Genomic DNA, 15,438 nt, shown 5'->3' on the forward strand with positions numbered 1-15,438 from the left:
ATCACTGTACAGAAGGCATTTGTAGATACCACAAAGCCATTTTACACTGCTGGGAGTTGAGAGCTGTAGAGTGAATGCAGTGCCATTTAAAAACAGTAAAATTCATCTGGCAGAACACCTCAGTACGACAGCAGCACTTTAGAGCAAGAAAACGCAACAATGAAAATGTCTGCAAGGAAGATATACTAGGCAAACCTGTGGTAATCTGTTAATTGCATACATAACGTTACTGTGTGTGTATTGCTGCCAGTTATGTTCTAAAATTAAAATAATTTTGTTCACTTAAGCTTACAATTTATAAACTTGGATGCAATGAAAAGAAGTAGCGGGTAAATTAGGCAGCATTTTGAATGGAGCATGGAAACAGAGGATAGAAATATGTGTACAGGGTAGGAGTGAGTGCACAAACTTTGAACATTCATCTCTCCCCCCCCCCCTGTATTAAGTTAAAGATGTCAGATTCTGTTCTGGATCCCAAGCCCCTGTAAAGAGGGAATCAATTTTTACAGCAGCTTAACAGGGTGGTTTAAAAACATCAACACTACGTAGTTCTTTCCCTCCCCTCAGCCCCAGAGAGCTTGTGTATAAAACGCTTGCAATGTGTATTAATAACCCATCAAACTTTTACAAGTAATTATGTTAGGAGTAGGGAGATGGAAGAAATTATATTCAGTTTGCATTTAAAAGTGAATCTTCCTAACCCACACTTTCCGAAATAATGAGGGAACCAAATCCCAGCCATCCTTAAAAGTTTGCACTTCTGTAATTTTTGCGGATGGTTCTCCAGCCAAGCAATGTGTACAAAAATGCAAATACTAGAATTGTGTACATAAAAATATGATTTTAGTGAAAATAATATACAAAAAGGCACTACATTTGGAAGATTGTTTCAGTGGGGGGAATGTGTATATTATACAGTAGGAGAAATTAACACTAAAATGCTGCTGGATTTTCAGGAGAACTTAAAAAAACCAACTGCAAACTGACGTGGAAGAATGAGAAACTGTGAAAAAACAAAATCGACAGCCAGTGGTGGAGCTTCATGCTCCAGCACTGGGGGGGGGGGGGAGAGCAGGCGGGGGCGGGGCTGGCATGCGTCCTGGGGCCGTGGCACGCCGCATGTGGGGGCAGGGCACCCAGTGCTGGCGGGGGGCAGCCACGATGGCACCCCAGGTGGATTGAGCTGCCGGGGGCAGTGCGCTCCCCCCACACTCCTCTTACTCCACCAGTGTTGACAGGTTCCCCCATCTCTAGTCATGGGTTAAAATGCCAAATATTGGTTGTGGCTGTAGTGTACTCCTGTACCCTTAAAAAGCTTAGGGAAGACTACTTTGGCTGCTCAGATGATAAGGGTTACAGCAAGGTTACAGCAGATCTGAGGGTCACCACAGTTAAAAGGCCAATGCAAGCCAGGCATCTCAGCAGGGAGGATGAGTGACAGGATGATGTATCAAGATGGTTCTTAACAGGCAGGTGCTGAACCAGGGTCCATGAGAATGAAACAACCGAGTCCCATCACCGGTATAAGCTTGTGGTAGTGCACTAGAGATTTTCCATCCAGGCTGGCTTGTGAGGCTGCTACTGCTTGGACTAAGGTGATCTGTCTCCTGATAATTAAGGGATGAAACGCTTTCTCTTGTTCCTTCCTTTACTGTTCTGTGGGCTCACTGCGCTCCATGTTCAACAATTCTGTGCTCTTTTATAAAAAAGAGAGGGGAAAAAACAGCTGGGGATGAAGATTTTGAAGAAAATAACAGTACTAATGAAGGGATGGGGAAATCCAGAAAGTGAAATTGTGCATGGGCAGATTTACTATCTAGACAGCATCTTAAAAAGCAGAGACATCACCTTGCCAACAAAGGTCCATATAGTCAAAGCTATGGTTTTCCCAGTAGTGATGTATGGAAGTGAGAGCTGGACCATAAAGAAGGCTGATTGCCGAAGAATTGATGCTTTTGAATTATGGTGCTGGAGGACACTCTTGAGAGTCCCATGGACTGCAAGAAGATCAAACCTATCCATTCTTAAGGAAATCAGCCCTGAGTGCTCACTGGAAAGACAGATCCTGAAGCTGAGACTCCAATACTTTGGCCACCTCATGAGAAGAGAAGACTCCCTGGCAAAGACCCTGATGTTGGGAAAGATGGAGGGCACAAGGAGAAGGGGACGACAGAGGACGAGATGGTTGTACAGTGTTCTCGAAGCTACCAGCATGAGTTGACTAAATTGCGGGAGGCAGTGGAAGACAGAAGTGCCTGGCGTGCTCTGGTCCATGGGGTCACGAAGAGTCAGACACGACTAAATGACTAAACAACAACAACAATCACTGTATTGCTTATTACATTTCCAAACATTTTCTCCATGCCAAAAAAGGTTGGGAACGGTTTGGCATGTTGAAGTGGGAGAGAATCTGTTGCTGGAGAATTTTAATTTGTGTCATTTTATTAATTTAAAACTATAATGCCACTGAACACATCTTTCAGCTTTGAATGGCTTTGCCTGCTTAATTCCAAGTAGCTTTATAGGGGTCATAATAATCTGCTTCAGAGCAAAAGCCATTTAATTGTCTATAAGTACATGTATGGCTTTATCTGCATCTGCAAACTTGTGTTGGGTTCATCTGTCTCCTGCCTACAGCGATAGTTTTGCTATGTCAACACTATGAGTCTAATTTCTCTCTCATTTAGACCACCTAAGTCCATCTGAGAACAAGATCGGGCTCTGTAAAAGAAACTGATGATGTCCGACATAGATCTTAAAGAACATTTGTTGTCTTTATATTGACAGTGAAGTTGAGATTTCCCAAACAGCTTTGGAGAGGCTTTAATTAAAACTCAGTTGCTATTCAATTAAATCCTAAGCACTGTGCATCCCATCCCGCGTATTTAACATTAGCAAGGCTGCAAAATTTCACGAGCTCATGTCTCATAAACCGCTCCATGAATCTGGGATTATTTTCAGCTTGCTGTGCGTGAAATTTCACATGCTTCAGAAGGAACATGCCATGCACCCTAACGAAGTAACCCTCGCCTACTCCATTATTATGAATAAGAAGCTCCTCTCTCTCTCTCTCTCTCTCTCTCTCTCTCTCTCTCTCTCTCTCTCTCTTCACTCCTTCATAAAGCCTACCATTATGACTGCCTGCACAATTTTTGCCCCTGCTGATCACACCCAAGTAGCTGCTTCTGCCGACTCCTCCGGGGACACAGAGACTGAAAAGAGCAATTTGGGCGTTCAGGAGTGTAAAACTCAATTGACTTCTCAGGCTTCCCATCCAGCAGATGTTCAGCTCCACTTCTGTATTTTTCCATCAAAATATAAGTTCCACCTTGGCTTGATGAGTACCAAGCCTACCAGAAGAACTGCACTTGCTGGAGTAAATCTCAGGCAGGGAGATACAGAAAGCATGGGCGGGGGATGCATCAATGAAATATAGAATCCAGTGCCTAGGCCTATTTCTGATTAGTGATAGAGGGGAAATGCAGACTTCATTTTCAAGTGAACCAACCTAATTCACACACTCTAGATCCAGGGAGGGGGATCCCAGGCCCAGGGTCTGAAATTGCGCCCTTGGCATCTCTCTCCTGCCCTAGGCTATGCCCCTGTTCAAGTGCTCTTCACCTGGGATAATGCCTCTTGATTGGCTTAACTGAGAAATGGGTGTCTGGATCAGTAGTTTGCAGAACCCCATGGATTTTTGTCTGACTGGAATGTACATAAATTGTTCTGCCTGCCTATGACTCTGGCTCCATGCTTGCTTATGAGAAAATGCTGCTGTTGCCCCGAAAAAGATTCCCAACCCTTGTCCCAGGGGATAATATGTGAATCAGAAAATGATCCTTCATAATTCTCATTTTCCTGAATTTTGTGATATACTTGTTAGCTCAAAACAGGACCAAAATGTTTAAAAAGCGGAGGATTAAGTACACTTAGAAATGTATGCCTTGAGATAAAATGCATGTTTAAATATGTATTTTGTGATTATTTTCGTACAGCTTTCTTTTCTTAAAGAAAGACACATCACAGATTGATGCAAAGATGGGGCAGAATTTACTTAAGAATGAACACATGCAAAATTGACAGGGGCTGAACCCAGGCTAACTATTTTAAGCATTGACTTGCTCCAAGGTTGCCTCAAGCATATGTGGTGATTTGCATGACCTGCTGAAGCCATTTGGAAGATGGAGATATATAGATATATTATATATGATAGTCTGCCACTTGTGGCTTCTTGCCCCTGATTGAAATGGCAATTCTGTGTGGATATCCATTTATTTTCCCAGGTCAGGAAGACTGGAGCTGGGACAAGAGAAGTTACTTCACCAATGAAGCTGCTCCCATTGGAAACTTACTTATTTATTTAGTAAAAATACTTGTACATTGCAATTTCATTTAAAACAAAACAAAACAAACAAAACATCGATGCCATTTATAACAGATATATACAATAAAAACCACACTAAAAGACCCCCAACAGATCACCAACTATTACAGAAAGTGTTTATCTTAATTGTCTGTTCTTACAGGTGTATATTGCTCAGGCTTTTTCAAGAGGAAGAGTCTATTGGTTAACTAGAGTCTATTGGTTAACTGACCATAACAGCTTCCTTCTACAACAACAACATTTTTAAACCCAACAATAGACTGATTGTATTTTTTAAAAAATACAAAACAGCTGCTGTGCCACTATGGTCAGCTGCATTTCTCATTTAAGGAGTGTTCACATGTTGCATTCAATGAGCATAGAATCTGGGTAAAAAGATAAAGGTACCCCTGCCTGTACGGGCCAGTCGTCTCCGACTCTAGGGTTGTGCACTCATTTCACTTAAGAGGCCGGGAGCCAGCACTGTCTGGAGACACTTCCGGGTCACGTGGCCAGCGTGACAAAGCTGCTTTGGCGAGTCAGCACCAGCACACGGAAACACTGTTTACCTTCCCACTATAAAGCGGTACCTATTTATCTACTTGCACTTAAGGGTGCTTTCAAACTGCTAGGTGGGCAGGAGCTGGGACTGAAAGACGGTAGCTCACCCCGCTGCGGGGATTCGAACCGCTGACCATGCGATCGGCAAGTCCTAGGTGCTGAGGTTTTACCCACAGCGCCACCCGTGTCCCTGGGTGCACAAATATAAATCAACAAGTGGACAGGGACACACTTTCACCCTTTTAAGGGAACAGCACAGGTACACACTTTCTTACAAGCAGTGCTAGACGCTGCTACATTTGTCCATCGTAACACACAAACAACCCTACAAACCCTAAAGCCTGTAGATCAGAGGCACTGACTTGAGCAGAAGATTGGGTGGGCCAGTGTTGCATCATAGACGCATTGTCACAGGTGTCTTGCCCAGTGCCACACGGCTTCAATGGCCATGGCTCCTTCTCTCTTGCGTTCAGGAGGAGCTTGCCTTTGCTCAGCAGTTGAGCCTCCTCTGACGACACTTCCACTCCTAGAATTGGTGTGTTGGCTGAAGATACAGCTCGTACCTGTGTTCAGGATGATGTTTGGACAAACCACTAGATAAGATGTAAACGAGAGAGTGGGTGAAATGGCAGCGGAGTGTGGACATTTCATGTTATATGCATACATTGTCATCTAGATGTACTTGCCCTCTGCTTATGCTTGAGAAAAAGTACAGCCCAAAACAATGATGTCCACAAAGATATAGGAGTGAGGAGGGTCCCACAAGAGCGTTTCTGCTGCTGACTTGTGCTCATTTCCTGCGGCAGAGGTAGGCAACCTGGTTTTCCCTACATGTACTTCTCTAGCTGCCATCAGGCCTAGCCAACATGGCCAATAGTGAAGGACGATGGGAGATGTAGTCCAACAACATCAGAAAGCCACTCAGTTGCTTCTGACTTGACAGCCTATGCACAAATGATGCTGCATTACACAAAGTCAGGCCACTGGAGAGGCATAAACTGTGGTCCTTCCGATGTTGCTGGACTCCAGCTCATGCCATTCTTCAGCATTGGCCATGTTGGCTGGGATTGATGGGAGTTGAGGTTCAACAACAATTGGACAGCCACAAGTTCCCCAACCCTGCGCCATCAAGTCTGGTAAAGTCTAAGCTGATTGCAGTGGTTCTCCAAGTTTTCAGACTAAAGATCTTCCTGAGCCATGCTGCTATATGTCATGGACTGCATGTTGCTGTGTGTTTAAGGTGGCCTACAATATACCAGCATGGAGGCACTGAAATGATCCCTTCACTCATGGAGACTTTATAATAATAATATTTTTGGTTTTGTCCTTAGCCATTTTTGCCTACTGGTCAAACGCACGCGACACGTCTTGGATGGCCTGACTTTAACCTTTTATACAGGCAAATGATCCACTAGCACCAAACCACTGCTGATAAATTAACCCACCTCCTGGCTTTGTGTTGATAGTTTGCACATGTGGTGCAATCTCTCCAAGTCATTATGCAGAAATGAGAACACTTTGGGATATCTGTGGATGCAGCGTTATTATTAACCCAAATCCCCTAGCTTGTATATAAGCAAAATATCTAGTGGCTCTGAGGAGTATTTTGCCTGCCTAATGGCCAAGGCCTTGGCACGTGATTAGCAGCGGTAAATGAAAGTCAATGTTCTTCCCCCTCTCCATCTCCAAATCACCTTCCCACAGCTCACATAAGCCAAGATTGTCTTTATACATAGATTTTCTCCCTCACCGATATATCCAATGTTTCCAATTCAGATAACAGCGCAAGGTATTAATGCAGATGTAATGTACATGGGTAAGAAAGGTAAGTGGAGCTCATAATTAACTCATTTGCATTCTTTACTCCTCTGAAATGGAATTGTTAATGACTTTTATGTGGCATGGGACATAAGCAGCAAACATAAAGCTTGCAGATGCTAGGCTGGAAAAGGGAGCCAAGGTGGCGTCTGTCAAAGATGCCGAGAGCCAAACCTCTGATGGAGACAAAAGTAACTTGGGCTTGAAAATGGGCTTTTTGGATGATGCATCATCTGGTTTTTAATAAATTAAAAGGCAATAAATCTGACCCACCTCTAGTTCTGTTTCTTAGGATGCTAAAGGAAGGGTGTAGTTTAAATGCTTTATTTAAAGTGGAGTTGTGTTGTTTTTATGGTGATTAGCACTTGCATCTGGCTAACCTGCTCAGAGTAGACCCATTGATATCAATGAACCTAAGTTAGCCTTGTCAATTAGCTTCAGCAAATCTACTCTAAGGAGAACCAGCTAACCTGTTATGTCAGCACAAGGATTTCTATGGTATTTTTGCCTCCTCTCTCTGTGTGCACCCTCCCCAAATATGCCCAAATGTGTTCTATGTGGGGCTACCTTTGAAGGTGACTCAGAAACTACAACTACTGTAATCCAGAATGCGGCAGCTAGACTGATGACTGTGAGTGGCTGCTGGGACCATATAACACGGGTTCTAAAGGTTCTTCACTGGCTCCCAGTATGTTTCTGAACACAATTCAAAATGTATACCTGAAGGTGCATCTCCACCCCATCTTTCAGCTGGAGTGCCAGTGTGGTGTAGCAGTTAAGAGCGGTAGATTCGTAATCTGGGGGACCGGGTTCGTGTCTCCACTCCTCCACATGCAGCTGCTGGGTGACCTTGGGCCAGTCACACTTCTCTGAAGTCTCTCAGTCACCTCAGAGAGTGTTTGTTGTGGGGGAGGAAGGGAAAGGAGAACGTTAGCCATTTTGAGACTCCTTTGGGTAGTGATAAAGCGGGATATCAAATCCAAACTCTTCTTCTTCTGGAATACTGAGGTCTGCCTCCAAGGGTGTTCTGGTGGTTCCTCACTGTGAGAAGTAAAGTTACAGAGAACCAGGTAGAGGGGGGAAAACCCTCCCATCACATGTCAAGGAGATAAAGAACTACACAACTTTTAGAAGACATCTGAAGGCAGCTCTGTATCAGGAAGTTTTTGATGTTTGATTATTATTTTTATATGTGCTGGAAGCCCCCCAGAATGACTGGGAAAACCCAGCCAGATGGGCGGGGTATAATAATAATAATAATAATAATAATAATAATAATAATAATAATAATTTCTATAGTTTCCATTAGCCCTCAGGCTGACTGGGGATGATGGAAGTTGGAGCCCAGCTGGAAGGTTTTAAATTGGAGAAATCTACATCACATCATCATATGGTGGAATACCTAAATGCAGCAAATTCCTGTTTTATCCTTCTATACATCAACCAAGCTGGAAACCAGTATATGCTGCTCAGAGGCCTTGGGAGTGGGGAAACCTAGCAGAGCATGGATGAGGAAGCTCTTTGACTCTCCAGATATTGCTGGGATACAACCCCCACCATCCCTGGCCAGTTGCTAAACTGGCTAGGGATATTGGGGGTTGCAATCCAGGTTTCCCATCCTTGGCATAGGTAGAGTATATATCATATCTGGTGCTTCAGAATATGTCCGTTCTGGATGAGTGTTATTGTTAGAAAGGCTAACCGTCAATGCAAAATGAATTAATAATATGAATCCTCTATGGCTCTCAGTTCTTACTGAAATAGAAGTTTTCCTTTCTGTAAAAGCTATATACAAACAAAAAACCCACATTTTTTAAAGTAAATAAAAATGGCAGAAGGATTAGACAACTACCAGTTCATATGCCATACAATTACATCTACTGTTCCTTTTTTCCCTTTTCTTCTCAGTCTAGCATTGTGGCAGGTTGGGTTTATTTTTATACAAGTTCTTTGTCAGCCTCTGACAGGTAACTATTGCTGACAATTAATCAGCCTCAAACACACCTTGTCTAGTTTTGCTACACATGGAAAAGAAGAAGAAGATATCCCTGGAACAGATCCCGACAGCAGTTTTTGAAAGCCAGTCTGTTAAAAAATGTTCCATGTCAACTTTCCCCATTCCTCACATTCGTGGGCTTTACCTCAACTCTCTCTCACATGCTCATCTCAGAATAAGTGCTACTGTAAAGACTAGAAACAAGGCTATTTTCTCTAGTTTGGGGATAGCAAATTTCCATATCATTAGGATGAGAGCCCTGTATTCTCTAATGCATTCTCGGTCCATAATAAATAAATATGATTATGTCTAGTGGAAATGGCTTCCTAGTTGTCAAAAGCAAAATGATTCTCAGCATTACTTACAAAATGCACATTTACAGAGAGCACTCAAAATCCCAAACATACCAAATTAACATGTGGTACAACTTGAACACAGGAAATTGTTTTATATAAGGCTAGTCTGTACACACGTAGCATCATCTTCACACCAGAACAGACTAGCAGACTTGCTTACTGGCAGCAGGTCAGATGGTGTGAAAGACACAGCTCTGCCCGCTCCAGGTCCCAGAGGATCTGCCACCTGAGGCAGTTATCTCACTCTGAGTAATGGTAGGGTTGGCCCTGATCACAGCTAGGGATGGGGGAAGATTTTGACATGCTCTATAATCTGGAATGAGTTTCCTCAGTCTGCATTTAAATAACATGCGTACAAACCTTTCCAAATGCAGTTCGCTCCAACTTACGTTTGCTTGTTTTTCATGAGGCAGTACACGGGCTCCTTTGGATCTTTATTTTCTCTTGCTTTAAAAAACTTTTCTATTTGCTTGCAGCAGCTAAAAAGCATGGTGCTTGCCACACTTGTTCAAAACTTTTGATTAAAAACTAAGTGGAATGTTATGACATGTCACCCCTTCCCTGGGTAATTACAAAGAAAAAGATGGCTGCTCTCATGTCCTAATGGGGTCAGCCATTTTTTCCCCTGTGTACAATGTCCTTGCAGGATGAAATGGTATACTTGTGTGCAAGGGACTTGGGCCAGATGAAAGTTGTTTCATTCATCCCTCCTCACAGTTCTGCAATTTCCTTCCTAGTGGTGAAGTACCTCTTTGAAGTTCAACATGTGGATTGTTGAGAGCTCTTCTGTTATTTTCTAGCTGAGCATCAGGTTCACTGAAATCCAGGGCAATGTTTCTGAGAGGAGCTACATAAACAAAGGGAGGGGAGATGAAAAAGACATTACCTCTTTCTGCCATTGCTAAGTTTTGCCCATTTGCCTTTGACTGTTACTGATCCAGGGTCTTCACGAGCGATAATTCTCCTGGGTCACAAGATCAAGTGAAGCAATTTAGAATAAATTGTGTTCGCTTCATACTTTTGCATTAAACTTTGAACCTCTGGAGCTTGGCAGTATTGAAACCACTGGCGATGTACACTCCTGGGGATTTGCATTTATTTATATCTACTACCGTCTGCCAAGACTAACCTGCGGAGGGCAGAAGGAATGGAGATGGGAGAGGCAAACTCACCCCCTACATTTTTCTTGGCCATGTTAGAGCTTTTGAGTTCAATGGTGGAATACAGTGATGGAATAACAATGCAGAGTGGTGTCCTTAATTCAGTCAAGGTGAGCACACACTAGCAGGGCTTTTACAAATTAGGTTTTATTAATTGGGGTGTGTGTGGGGGAATAAGACATTTTGTTGCACTTAAGAGCTGGAGCCAGTAGGGTACAGTGCTTGGAGTGTTTGACAAGGACCAGAAAAGACCTTACTTCAAATCACCACTTAGTCATGAAGCTTAGTCTGTTTCCCAGCATAACCCATCTCACAGGGTTGTTGTGATGATAAAATGAGGGTTGTGTGTGAGGGAACCCTATATGATACCTTTAATTCCATGGAGGAAAAGTGGGATATAATGTAGTAAATATAAGATGTGACCTGAGAAGACCAGATTCCTGCACTTCTTATTTCTTTGGGATCTCAGTCCTAATCGTCCTGCCTGATTAGCAATGATGCCGATTAGATGCCTATCCCGGTGATGTGCTCAGTGCAGGACTTCAGGACAGTAGTCCAGGAAATGAGCCCAGCAGAATGAGCAGCAGGACCCCCAATTGCAGGAGACCTAGCTTACCATCTTTTGAAGTAAGGTGAAGTCATACATTTAGAGCACACAACAACAACAACAAAGGTGTGCCCTTTATCTTCTTTGTATCTGTCCCCTGCCCCCAGATCAATGAGCCTGGTCTTTCTTTGAAGCTGATCAAGGGCTCCTCCAGTGAGAAGATGGTAATGGAAGATAAGCTTATCTGAAAGGCAGATTCCCCCACAACTGCCCTAAAATGTGCAGCTGCAGTGGAATACTGAGCATACTCTTGGATGCCTTCCCAATTCACACAGCAAAAGTGAGGCCTGATCACCCTCCAAGTGAACTGTGTAGGCTGCCCAAAATCCTAATTCCCAGAATCCCTTGCAATGTTTCTAGGCAAAGTTACCATTGGAGGAAGAGTTCCCTGGAGTGCTGAAAGTTTTAAAACACTAGCCTTAAATAGGAGTAAGCATTTAGCTAGTCAAAAGTAAGGTTTTGCTGAAATTTTCTGACCATTTTCAAAATTGGGTGCTGGGGTGGATAGTAGTTGTACTGCAAAGCATCAGGAGGGCATGAGGGTTGGCAAAGACTGTCTTGTGTTTCTTATAAAAGGAACCCGCAAAAGTTCACAGTGTTTCTCTCTCTTCATCCAAGAAAGCAGCAGAAAAATGTACAGTGCTTTCTCAGCGGAGGGTGGGAAGGGTTGTGAAATGGAGGTGGGGGATCAGTATAGCCTGATTCAAGTGCAATTCTTCTGTTTTGAATCCAAGCTCAACAACATAGCAATGCACCCAGATTCCTGCAAGGAGATGATACCCTGAGTTTGGGATTTCAAAGGAAAACTACTTTGATCAAGCATCATTTCAAATGATTTGTAATGGGTGGAAATACTAATTGCTGAAACTCACTCTCACTAGCATGGTTCCCATTGATCTGATGTGCTGGTGTATTCATTCCTTGCCCTTCAGATCTTCTGGATGAGCTATCATGGCTCTCACTCTGGAGAGTCATTGTCTCCTACTGCTTACCTTTACTACATGGCATTTGATTATGTTGTCCAAAGTCCATCTGCAATACCCCCAAATCAGGCCCCTGGCTGTGAGTGGGTGAGTGCAGACAGGTCTCGAGTGAAGTCCCTATCCCTATCCCCAAGCATTGTGAGGGTGTCTGAGGGTGCCTCCTCCATCTTGTAAAAATGCTTTCAAGTGCTCACCTCCTTATTTCTCCCTTTGTTGTTGTTTAGTCATTTAGTCGTGTCCGACTCTTCATGACCACATGGACCAGAGCACGCCAGGCACTCCTGTCTTCCACTGCCTCCCGCAGTTTGGTCAAACTCATGCTGGTATCTTGGAGAACACTGTCCAGCCATCTCGTCCTCTGCCGTCCCCTTCTCCTTGTGCAACATCACAACTCCTCTTTCCCAACATCAGGGTCTTTTCCAGGGAGTCTTCTCTTCTCATGAGGTGGCCAAAGTATTGGAGCCTCAGCTTCAGGATCTGTCCTTCCAGTGAGCACTCAGGGCTGATTTCCCCTTAACTGGCATTGAACATGCCTCTACCCATTTATTACTGTCCTACAAACCTCATGCCACACTTGCTGGTCAGCGTGGCACAGATGAAAGAATTTACCAAGGCCAATGCAAACCTTCTAGCAGCGATAAGGAATTGGCTGGTTGACTCTATCTTCTATTAGCCCTGACCAGAATAGTCAATGGACAGGGATGATGGTTATTGGAGTCCAGCTGCAATAATTGTCCTCTGCTCACCTCTTCTGCAGGGGACGGTCAATGAAATATTATTCCACTTAGCTACAATTTTAATTCAGCACTGCTTGAGCTGAAGCTGTGGTAGAATACCATTCTATCACCATGACATGACTCATCATTTTCTGGCTCCTTGGCACATGAATTTGACCCAGTTTCTAATTTGTCCCATTCCCAGAGGGCACCGTGAGAAGTGTAGCTCAAAATGGGGCCAAGGATTTAATAGAGGTTAAATATTCTTCTCTGGGCCCGATGTCAATGGCGTAACAGAGAGCAGGGGATTATTATTCGGCCCCGGCCCCTACAGGCTGTGGTGTTCTATCCCCAGGGTTATGAATCTTACAGCCTTGGTTTCTCCTAAATTAGCTTTATTTAAAGACCTGCCAGCAAAAACAACACCAAAAAGTGGGACAGAATTAACAATAAAATGATATTTATGAAACACACAATGAGTATACCCAATAAGTGTTCCCTTAAATCTAAATTAAATCTCTATTAAATTCATTTTCTATTGTCACTCAGAACTGGACTCTCTGGATCCGCATTCATCCAAATTTCATGCTTCTCCTTTGAACCAAGCTTATCTAAAATGCCCCTTTTTCTGGTTCTTTTTACATTTTGGCGTGCAGCTGATTCTTTGAATTTGGAAGAAAAGTGGCACCCTTCAGATAGCGTAAGATGCTTCATCTTTTTCTATTAAGTTCTCTCCGTCTCTCTACTGACTGATTCAGTAAAGATGACTACAGAATAACTTTTTTTTTTAAACCAGGCTGGGTGTCGGGATGGAGGAGAAATTTGTTTCATTTCGCATTTAAAGGCAAGCCTACCTAATTTCCACTTTCTGAAATGAAATGTGAACTGAAACACAGCCTTCCTTTGAACGTCACATTGTTATGTATTCTGCAAGAGTTCTCCAGCCAAGACATGTGTAGAAAAAATACATTTACAAGGGTAAAGTGACTATAAAAATGCATGTATTAGTGAAAATCATACAATATTGGACAGTTTTAGAAGATCTCTTTTGCAAAGATTTGTGTACGGCAGAATTGCATACAAAAATTTGCATATCAGGAGAAAGTCATACAAAAATGCTAATGGGTTTTCATGAGGGCTTCCCCCTCCCCAAAGAAAATGCAAACGGAGGTGAAGAACTGAACTTAAGAATGGGAAAATGAGAAAATATAACCAACAGATCCTCCTATCTCATCTTTAGCTGGGTGAGGCCATGCTGGCTAGAGTTGATGGAGTTATGATCCAAAACATGTAGAGGGCAGCAGGTTGGAGAAGCTTGCAGTAGACCAGAGATTGGGAACCTGGGGCTCTCCAGATGCGGTTGGACAACAGTGCCCATCAGCCCTGGCCAGCATGGCCAAAGATGGTAGCTATAGTCCAACAATCTCTAGAAGGCCACTGGCTCTCCTGCAATATACAAACTTTCCCTTGCCATTTTATTTTACATTTGCATCAATAAATGGAGCAGATTTCTAGGATTTGTCTTCTCCTCTGGGAAGGGTCTATCCATCTGTAGTTGGCACTGGAGAAAAATCAAACTCCCAGTATCTTGTTTACTTCATTTTACTCGTTTTCTTGGCCAAGGAACAAAAACAAACAAATAGTGTTATCCGGATTTGAATCTATCACACACTTGCTAACCATCTTATATGAGTCTCCTGTGCTACCATGTTGTGAAGACTCACAAAAATAAGCATTTATTACCTTATCTTTAAAAGACAATCAGGGCCTCTACCTCCATCCCTTTGCCTGGGGAGAGATGCTGTGAAGAAAGCAACTTCTTTTTTTATTAAAACGATTCTTTTCTACGTGACTTGGAGCCATCTCTTTGTCCTGAAGATACAATTAAAAATACAAGCCTGAGCAGAGGAGCAGATGGACACCAGTTGTTTTCCTGCTATTGCATTCTTTTGCTACACCTGCCAAACGAGTTTTATTTCCAGAACTGCAGCAATATCCAAGTACACTTGAAAGTGAAAAAGAGTTTGAAAACTTGCCAGCTGAGCATTCTCAGACTGGATTCAGGGAGTTGGGCAAATGTGATAGACACTCTGTTGTGGTGAGAAGATGAAGCTGTAAATGAACAACTGGGAAATGTCCTGAGGGTGAATGCTCTCCCTCTGGGAAGCAAAACCAAGCTAGATGATATGAGAAGTGGAAGATAACCTTTTGTGCGTCTTGAAATGAATAGTAGATGAAGGATGCGCTAAGGATTGGGACCATGGTGCATGGGGAGGCGATGTCATGTTACACACAGCTCCCATTCCTGGAGGACTCTGATAAACTAAACCAGTGGCACCAGGTTTGGCTTCAGGTTGTTGGAGGGCTCCAGGTTTCGGGAAGTCTTCCATTTTGTAATTTATTATGAAACCCATGCACTGAAGCAAATGAATAGAACTTGGTTCCTGCATTTTTTTATTTTCTCAGGCATAAAAGCAAGGACAAAAGTTGAAGTATCTTGAGCTTGTCCAGATTGGGTAAAAACCCAAGTAGGATTTCTGGCAGGAGTTTGGGCAATTGTAGGAGCCCAAGCCCAAGCAGAAGATTTGACTCAAGTAGGAGACGGGCACTGGGAGGAAGGGGTATAGCTCAGTGTTCTATGCTTTGCATGCAGAAGGTCCAGATTCAACCCTTGGCATCTCCACAGAGGGTTCAGAGAGACCCTTGTCTGGAACTGTGAGAGAGCCAGTCAGTATGAATAATATTGAGCTAGAAGGACCAATGGTCACCTGCTTCAGTATAAGGCAACTTCCAGTGTCATAGACTCAACCAGAAGCTTAGACACAAACAGCACCATGGACAGCTCTAAGTGGAGCTCAAACTGAATGCCATTCAACCA

This window comes from Podarcis vaucheri (genome assembly GCF_965113315.1).
Source record: "Podarcis vaucheri genome assembly, chromosome: 15".
NCBI classification, from domain to species: domain Eukaryota; kingdom Metazoa; phylum Chordata; class Lepidosauria; order Squamata; family Lacertidae; genus Podarcis; species Podarcis vaucheri.